The 9,920-nt window shown below is 39.1% G+C and overlaps 1 long non-coding RNA gene across 1 annotated transcript; it reads right to left on the bottom strand.

The window, feature by feature from the left end:
- Positions 1 to 6,422: 6,422 nt before the first annotated feature.
- On the bottom strand, positions 6,423 to 9,145 carry LOC138798835 (uncharacterized). The gene is made up of 3 exons (XR_011364182.1): positions 9,041 to 9,145; positions 7,138 to 7,290; positions 6,423 to 6,553 (listed from the first exon to the last, which is right to left on the bottom strand). It is a non-coding gene; the product is annotated as an uncharacterized lncRNA (long non-coding RNA).
- Between the last annotated feature and the right edge of the window lie 775 nt (positions 9,146 to 9,920).

Genomic DNA, 9,920 nt, shown 5'->3' with positions numbered 1-9,920 from the left:
TGAGCCCCCTCCTCCTCATCCTCCTTCTGGGGGTCTTCACCAGGACAGGACACCTCCATCCTGAGCCCCCTCCTCCTCATCCTCCTTCTGGGGGTCTTCACCAGGACAGGACACCTCCATCCTGAGCCCCCTCCTCCTCATCCTCCTTCTGGGGGTCTTCACCAGGACAGGGCACCTGCAGCCTGAGCCCCTCATCCTCCTTCTGGGGGTCTTCACCAGGACAGGCCCAATGTCACCACAACTGTGGGGAAAATTCAAGTTTAAACAATGAAGAGATAATCTTAAAGCAACTTCTTATTTCTGGTGAAGAACTACAAGTGCCAGCATGCTAGGCCATGATTTCCACCATCTAAGGAGAACTACAGCTCCAACCATTACACCACATAAACATCTGCTGGGACCTGTAGTTCCTCTTAGCTATGTGTTCTAAGAATCTACTAGATCTACTGCTAGAGTCACTGGGGATCTGCTGGCACCTGGTGAGAACTAGGCTGTGCTATAACAGGGCATGCTGTAACCTGTAGTGCTCCAGCAGCCTCACACACATCTCTATACAGACTATGCTGCGACTTGTAGTTCCCCATCAACCAGATGGACATAGAGAATCCTCCATGATGGAAGGAGATACAAGTAATAAGGCAATAGTAGGGAACTACAAGTCGCAGCATTCTATCATTGTATCTCCTTCCATCATTGAGGATTGTCTATATCCACCTGGCTGATAGCATGCTGCGACTTGTAGTTCCCTATCAGCCAGATGAAGAATAGGACTTGCTGCAGATTTGAAAGTGATCCACATTCACATATAACAAGACTTGCTGCAACTTGTAGTTCCCCATCAGCTTATAGTCTCCAGCATAACAGACTGAGTAGCCCAGCCTGGTACTAATACTAAACCCACCACTAACCTGTTGAGCTTGTGTGCCATCAGAGCTAACTCCATCTCCCCCATAGAGTGACCCCCTCCAGGGACCCCCAGCCTCTCCCAGCAGCTCCAGCCACTTCTCCCAGTCCTTGTTATGAAACCTTTCTCATTAGGATAAAGCACAACATGTGAGAGACCCCAAATCATATGTGATGAAGTGGGAGAAATCAAGCCTACCCCAAACTGTGTGCAGCTGATGAAGAGCCAGCAGCTCCAGGCTGAGACAGGGCATAGCCCAGCACAGCAGAGAGGAGGCTGCAGCCCCCATCCTCATCACTTACAGCCTGGGGAGGGGGAGCAGTCATTACTTCTCACAACTTTGTGCTTTATCCTACAGGAGATTTACTGCAATGAACAAGACATAGCAAGAGTTCAGGTGAGAGCACACGATTTAACAATATTTGAATAATATGTGTTCATTGTAGATGTAGCAGAGCTGAGTTTGGTTATTCTGTTATTATATCTGCTGTTTTTTATGCATAAAAAAGGATCAAAAGTTACTTTTCCTGATTCATGTCTAATTCCAGCCTGACACATCCTAGTGCCATCCCATCCGATGTAGCAGAGCCCATGATGCAAGTGCAGTCCTATGGAATAACACTCACAACTGTACTTAATGTGTCTTTTTATTACAGTAAATTTTTTACTTTTTACCCCAAAATCCTGGTAAAAAAATTGCCGTTTTTTTAAGCTGCCCATAAGTTGATGGAGTTTTTCTTTAGATGAACCCTTTGCATCATGCTTTAGGCTGCATTCACACTGTTTTTTTGTTTGTTTGTTTTGTGTGTTTTTCATTGCTTTTTGTTTTTAGGGTACAAACACACACAGCAGTGTCTTTTTCTTCATATATATATATATATATATATATATATATATATATATATATATATATATAATATTAGTCTATAAGAAAATAGCCTATGAGAAAACCAAAAGAAAAAGAAATTTATATATATATATATATATATATATATATATATATATATATATAATCTCAAATGTTACACCACCGAAATGCTTGTAAAATAATTCTTTTTATCTAGCTCTCTAAAATGCTTAAAAAAAACTGAGCAAAAGGGTCTCTATGTCATAAGGCTGAAAAATCGAGCGCAGATGGCGGTTGCGATGTGACTTCGCTTTGACTGCAAAAATTGCTGACACAGTGTGAATTTTTGCAATAGGTCACTTGAGTTCTTCCCCTATTGGGAAGCATTGAAGTCGCAATTTTGCAGCCACTTTTTGTGCGACTTCTTGTCACCATGGTGTCCTGGGCAAATGGAGGCTTTTTTTTTTTAAATGTATTTTCAATTGATTAAAATGCAAATTGGACACATGAGAGGGAAGGGAAAGGATTTTGGCAAAGATTTCTGCAGAAAAATACTTGACGGCTACACAAAGGGAGCAAGGTCAGCTCTGCTATGTTTGCAGATAGTGACTATCTATCTATCTATCTATCTATTTCCTATTTGCCCAAATAATGATGCATCAGTCATGGCAAAGTGTAATGCTACGTCTACACGGAGCGATAATTCGCCCGATCATACGATTAACAATTTCGAAGTAACAACTTTTTTTTATAACTATCAGCATTTAGACGGAACGATATATCGTACAGAAAATTCATTTTGCGATCGCTTAAGCCTATCTCGCACATAGGTAAAATCGGTGAACGATCTGCATTTTTTTTTTTTTTTGCGAACGACGATTTAAGAACATGTTCAAAGATCAAAATTAGCGATTTCTCGCTCGTCGTTCGATCGTTCGCTGCATTTACACGTACGATTATCGTTTAAATTCGATAGTTATCGTGCCAATTCACATGATGATCGTTCCGTGTAAACGCAGCATAACTTGCTAATCCTGTTAGGCTTGGTTCACACAACATTTGCGTATGTTTAACTGTTTCTATTTTGTTACTTTTTTTTCCCTTTTTTTTGTTGCTGTCTAAAAACTAAAAAAACTAAGTTAAACAAAATCTAAGTCAATGGGAAACATCCAACAGCATACAGCAACATCTGTGTAATGTACACCTTTAATGGTGTATACAGTATTAGTCATATACTTAAAGGCAGTGTGAACCTAGCCTTACACACCTTTATCCTTCTTACACCAACACACGTCCGGTGAACATAGACCACAAAATTTTAAGGCGAAACAAATCAAAAAATAAAAAATACACATTTTTTTTTTTTAATTTAATTTTGTTGTATTTTACGTCTTTCTTTTCCACGTCTAAAGCGCACGGCACAATTCTGGTCACTTACCTCTTCCCCTATATGTTATCTTTTTATTTTTACATAGGACTTCAGGTTACATGGCTATATATAAGTAACAAGATCTATACGCCGTATAAATAATCTCATATTCCACATTCTATAGCAATAAACTAGAACAATGGATCATTTATCCCATAGTCTTCTATCCAAGCCACTCTTTGTTATAGTATCCTGTAGATTATAAGGTGATTATGAGCTGTCTATAGTTATCTTATATAGACAAAGACTAATGGTGCGTTTACACGTAACGATTATTGTGCGAATTTGCGCAATAACGAACGAATTCAAACGATAATCGTACGTGTAAACGCAGCGAACGATCAAGCGACGAAAGAGAAATCGTTCATTTTGACCTTTCAACATGTTGTCAAATCGTTGTTCATCGTTCACAAAAAAATCGCAGATCGTTCCGTGTGAACACTCGTTCGCTGATTTAACCAATGTGTGAGATAGGCTTAAGCGATCGCAAAACGATTTTCCGTACGATATAATGTACCGTCTAAACGCTGAAAAATCGTTACTCCGACATCGTTAATCATACGATCGGGCCAATTATCGTTTTGTGTAAACGCACCTTAAGAACATGACAACTTTCCCTGTGCTGGGTGGGAATCCTGGTAGCCTGGCACACTGAACGCCCGCTCTATAGGGTAGACGGTGAATATAATATAATTTTAGTTAAATCAATCATTATTCGCTGGGCTGTAATATGTATAATCTCCTAATAACCTGAAAGGAACATGTTGACAAATCTTCACCCAAAACAGGCAAAATCCCTATACTTTGCCTTATCCTTATACTCTGCAGGCTCCATTGACAGGTCCCATTCATCTCCTGGGCACAGAGTGCTCTGCCCTATCTGCCCCCATTGAAATTTGATATTTTAATGAAATAAACGTGAATTAGTAAATTATGACTCTGGGAGATAAGTCCGGTATAAGCAGAGCACAGAGAGTAAACACAGGTTATTATAGAGGGTCTGGGGTGCAGGCAATGACTGGGAGGGCACAGAGGATTAGAGGCACTGAAGTGTCCTACAGGAGCTAAATCTGTGCATCGAAGCACTGCCCAGAAACGTGTCGACGCTGCGCCAAAAATAGTAAAAAGGGATTTTAGAAATAACTATTTTATTTTTTTTACTTTTTTATGTTTTATAAGAATAATTTTTTTTATACTTTTTTATTTTTTACTATATTTTATTTTTTATAGTAGCGCACTCGGAGTACATATCCTACATCTCCCAATATCCATAGTAGGGTGGAGTAAACATACATTGTTTATTTTTTATTTTACATTAAAAAACAAATGTAAAACCAAAGAGAGTGAAGTCATTATAAAAAAAAAAAGTCTTGAAAATTTTGAAATTTAATTAGAATATTTAGTCATTTTAATTAATTTATATTTAAATTATTGTAATATTTTAACTAAGATTTTATTTATTTTTTTGTTAATAGTAATTTTTTTTTTTTTTTAATATATAAAATATATTATTCCTATTGATCATGTAGTATTATATATGTAATGTTACAACTGATAATGTATGTATAATGGTACTGATTTTGAATGAATGATGTTTTTGTATAACGATCAGCGTTTAGATGGAACGATACTTCGTATGGAAAAATCGTTATGCGATTGCTTAAGCCTGTCTCACAAATTGGTGAAATCGTTGAAAGAATGTTCACACGGAACGTAACGATCAGCGAAATTTTTGCGAACGATCAACGACCATTTGAGAACATGTTAAAAGATCAAAATGAACGATTTCTCGCTCGTCGTTTGATCGTTCACTATGTTTACATGGAACGATTATCGCTCAAATGCGATCGCTATTGCGAAAATTCGAACGATAATCGTTCAGTGTAAAAGGACCATAAGATTGTGTGTGTTTATATATATATATATATATATATATATATATATATATATATATATATTAATATCAAGGCTAATCTATAATGGGTTCAATGGGGTTACAAGTAATACCACCTGTCAATGATATACAATACCACTGAATCTTTGGCCTCCCGTATACTGGGTAAAATCTATTTCTGTATAGAACAGAATATAATGTGCAAAATAAAACAAAGGAAAGTTTTAAAACAATAGGATCTTCATATCCCTGAAGTCATCTGTTCATAGCCATAAAGTAATAAAGAAATGAGGAGTCCATGTCATTGGGAAGAACCTCAGTTGTTTCATAGTGTTGTGTACCTATCAGAAAAAGCAGTCCTATGTAAAATGACAGAGCTCACAGCATCATGACTTCTCTATGTAGTTGTGCCAGATTACAAACCGAGCTCAGCTACATCAGGAGGTAGAGCTGGATGATTGAGAACTGAATAATGTTCCAGTGTTGTATAATAATTTATCTATCTATCTATCTAATCTCATACACAGTATAGGTCCATGAACTTACTACATAACCAACCATTACACTGACTTGTGCAGCATAATAGAGAGCACTATCATCCCTGAGTATTTCTCCTTTATTCGTTCATTATATCAATCCCCTGACTTGCTGGGACAGAGGACACAATGGCAGAGCTGCTTTGTATGTTCTCAAAAAATTCACCAAAATGTAAAAAAAAAAAATCTCAATCCTAATAAATAAATTTGCCAATGGTAGAGCACTCTCTATGGGCGTCTTCCAAATACACAATAATGCTAAAAAGGAATAGGGAAAAGAATACTTTATACAGAGCCAAAACTCAGAAAATGGTGATGGCACACCACAACCACACCGGGACTTACCAGAAGATCTGAGAATATGTAACATTACTTATCCTGGGCTATTTTCTGTATTATACTCCAGAGCTGCACTCACTATTCTGCTGGTGGGGTCACTGTGTACATACATTACTGATCCTGAGTTACATCCTGTATTATACTCCAGAGCTGCACTCACTATTCTGCTGGTGCAGTCACTGTATATATACATTACATTACTTATCCTGTACTGATGCTAAGTTACATCCCGTATTATACTCCAGAGCTGCACTCACTATTCTGCTGGTGGGGTCACTGTGTACATACATTACATTACTGATCCTGAGTTACATGCTGTATTATACTCCAGAGCTGCACTCACTATTCTGCTAGTATTATACACAGTAAATAGCAGCGTCTGTGTTGATGATGTCTCTGGAATTTCCAGAAATGAATATTAAACCTAGAACTGTCCATACAAATAATTGATTAATAATAGATGTAATCGGCGACATTCTTTATTAACAGTGGACTAGAACAACTAACAAGATGACAATAATCGTTGTCCGAGCTTCTTCTTCACATTGATGTTATACACCACATCCCAAGCTGCATCCATCCAAGATGGATTCCTGTCCAGTCCCTGATAGGAAACAAATGGAAAAAATATATAAACAAAAATAATATATAAAATGCAAACCGACCCTTAGACTTTATATAACTCCTCCGCCACATATAACCAATACATTAATGAGAGGAATTAATAATTATTGGCCTTAGATTTGTAAAAATATATATATATAATTTTTTTTATTTTTTAAGAAACAGTGCTACAGTGGCCAAATCTGGTATTGCAGCTCAGCCCTATTCACTTAAATAGAATTCCAGGCACAGCCTGTGGACTGAAGAGGCACTGTTTTAGGGGGAAAGGGGGGAGCAGACCCAGTTTTTGAAACCCCCTTAATTCTGGTAGTGTGGACACTTTGGGGGAGATTTATCAAACATGGCGTAAAGTGATACTGGCTCAGTCGCCCCTAGCAACCAATCAGATTCCACCTTTCATTCCTCACAGACTCTTTGGAAAATGAAAGGTGGAATCTGATTGGTTGCTAGGGGCAACTGAGCCAGTTTCACTTTACACCATGTTTGATAAATCTCCCCCTATAGGCTTATGTAGTTATATTATATATGAGAAAATATGGCTGCCATTGTTCTAAATTCCTGTACCTACTGTTTAGATCCCTGGTCGTCTGTAGGGATGGACCCGTAAATTTCTCCTCATTCCTATTTGGATAATGTGGACCTGCCTGCCGACGTACCGACGCAGGCTTATCCTCACCGGTATCGGGAGCCGGGGGTTGTCCGCATCAACTATAAAACCTGTAGGAAATAGTCAGAAGAGATTATCCGAGATAGAAATAACCATCAGTGCAGGGTAGACTGACATCTTTAGAGGGACAGAAACCAACGTCTTTGGTGCCCATGATGGCTCTGGGGGTGCAGTGACTGCTGGGCATGCTCAGGAAGGACAACCCCAAGTCATGTGATTAAAGGGGCACTCCGGCGAAAATCTTTTTTCTTTCAAATCAACTGGTTTCAGAGAGTTATACAGACTTATAATTTACTTTTTAAAAATATGCAGTCTTCCAGTACTTGTCAGCTACTGTATGTCCTGCAGGAAGTGATGTATTATTTCCAGTCTAACACAGTGCACTCTGCTGCCACCTCTGTGCATGTCAGGAAGTTTCCAGAGCAGCAGCAAATCCCCATAGAAAACCTCTTCTGCTCTGGACAGTTCCTGACATAGACACTGTGTCAGACTGGAAAGAATACAGCACTTCCTGCATGACATACATCAGTTGATAAGTACAAGTGTGTCCTGTTTATCATCACAGACTGGAGGACAGTGACGGGGACACCAGTATATAGATAACACAGACAGGAGTACAGTAAAAGGTGAAACCAGTATATAGATAAAACAGACAGAAGTACAGTGACAGGTGACACAAGTGTATATATATAAAACACAGACAGGAGTAAAGTGACGGGTGACTCCAGTATATAGATAATGCAGACAGGAGTACAGTAAAAGTTGACACTAGTATATAGATAACGCAAACAGAAGAACAGTGACGGGTGATCAGTAGTGGATTATAATAGGGGCGTTTCGGGCAGCAGCCCGGGGCCCTGAGCTCCTGGGGGCCCTTGACCACCCAAAAATACTTTCAGTGGTGTATTGTCTCCTGACTACAGTTCCGCCATGATTTGCAAAAAATCACTGTTTTTCTATGGCAATTTTGCACAAATGACATTATCTGTCCTGTACTATGAACGCCAGGCTAGTGCTGCCATAGTTACAGTGGGGTGGGGGGGCCCAGGCTTGGTGAACAGCCCGGGGCCTATGGTAAAGTTAATCCGCCCCTGCGGGTGATGCCAGTATAGATAACACAGACAGAAGTACAGTGACGGGTGACACCCGTATATAGATAACACAGACAGGAGTACAGCAAAAGGTGACACCAGTATATAGATAACACAGACAGAAGGACAGTGACGGGTGACACCTGTATATAGATAACACAGAAAGGAGTACAGTAAAAGGTGACACCAGAATATAGATAACACAGACAGAAGGACAGTCACAGGGCACACCAGTATATAGATAACACAGACATCAGTACAGTGACAGGTGACACAAGTATATATATATAACACAGACAGGAGTAAAGTGACAGGTGACACCAGTATATAGATAACACAGACAGAAGAACAGTGACGGGTGATGCCAGTATAGATAACACAGACAGAAGGACGGTAACGGGTGACACCAGTATATAGATAACACAGACAGAAGTACAGTGACGGGTGACACCCGTATATAGATAACACAGACAGGAGTACAGCAAAAGGTGACAACAGTATATAGATAACACAGACAGAAGGACAGTGACGGGTGACGGTATATACATAACAGAGGTATACACAGCAGCTCTCCCCTGTACATTGACCCCTATTGCTGAGAATTGGGGTCTGGTTTGCAGGACCCCTTTATATGGATGCCACATTTGGACATTATTATATTTATACTCCAGGTTATATTGCTGCTGTATGACTAGTCGTCTGCTCTCACCTGACATTGGAAAACCCTTTAATTGTATCTAATCTGGTCCTCTCTTTTTATTTCCAAGCAGGTTGTCCAATGGTCTTCTCCAGCTGCGGCCTGGAGACTGTTACAGCCTGGTCCAAACCAAGTGGTAAGTGGGTAGGAGGTTTGTCACTTTTACCTGTTTTGGTATGTCCCACTATGGAGATGTTTCTGCAGTGGCTTCACCATTGTATTCATACATATTATATTAGAAACATAGAAGATTGTCGGCAAAATAAGATCATCTAGCGATATAGGTTTATACCAGGCAGGTTTACATTCAGTTATTGTAGATTTACCAACCACATCTGCTGGAAGTTCGTTCCAAGTATCTACTACTTTTTCAGTAATGTAATATTTTCTCATGGAGTATAATACAGGATGTAACTCAGGATCAGTACAGCATCAGTAATGTAATGTATGTACACCGTGACCCCACCAGCAGAATAGTGAGTGCAGCTCTGGAGTATAATACAGGATGTAACTCGGGATCAGTACAGGATCAGTAATGTAACGTATGTACACAGTGACCACACCAGCAGAATAGTGAGTGCAGCTCTGGAGTATAATACAAGATGTAACTCAGAATCGGTACAGGATAAGTTATGTAATATATATATATATATATATATATATATATATATATATATATATATATATATATATATATATATATATATATATATATGTCACTTCATCAGCAGAATGATGAATGCTGCTCTGGAGGACAATACATAATGTAATAGTACAGTTACAGGGCATACTAGGAGTTGTAGTTTTGTAGACCACTCACCCCACCCATTTTTATACCATGTCGGGAGTTTCTGCCATCTGACTATGATGCTGCCATTGCTGCACGTGGCCA

The sequence above is a fragment of the Dendropsophus ebraccatus genome, chromosome 8 (assembly GCF_027789765.1).
Source record: "Dendropsophus ebraccatus isolate aDenEbr1 chromosome 8, aDenEbr1.pat, whole genome shotgun sequence".
Classification (NCBI taxonomy): domain Eukaryota; kingdom Metazoa; phylum Chordata; class Amphibia; order Anura; family Hylidae; genus Dendropsophus; species Dendropsophus ebraccatus.
The sequence above is the reverse complement of the archived record's forward strand: the minus strand, read 5'-3'. Positions and strand labels throughout refer to the sequence as shown.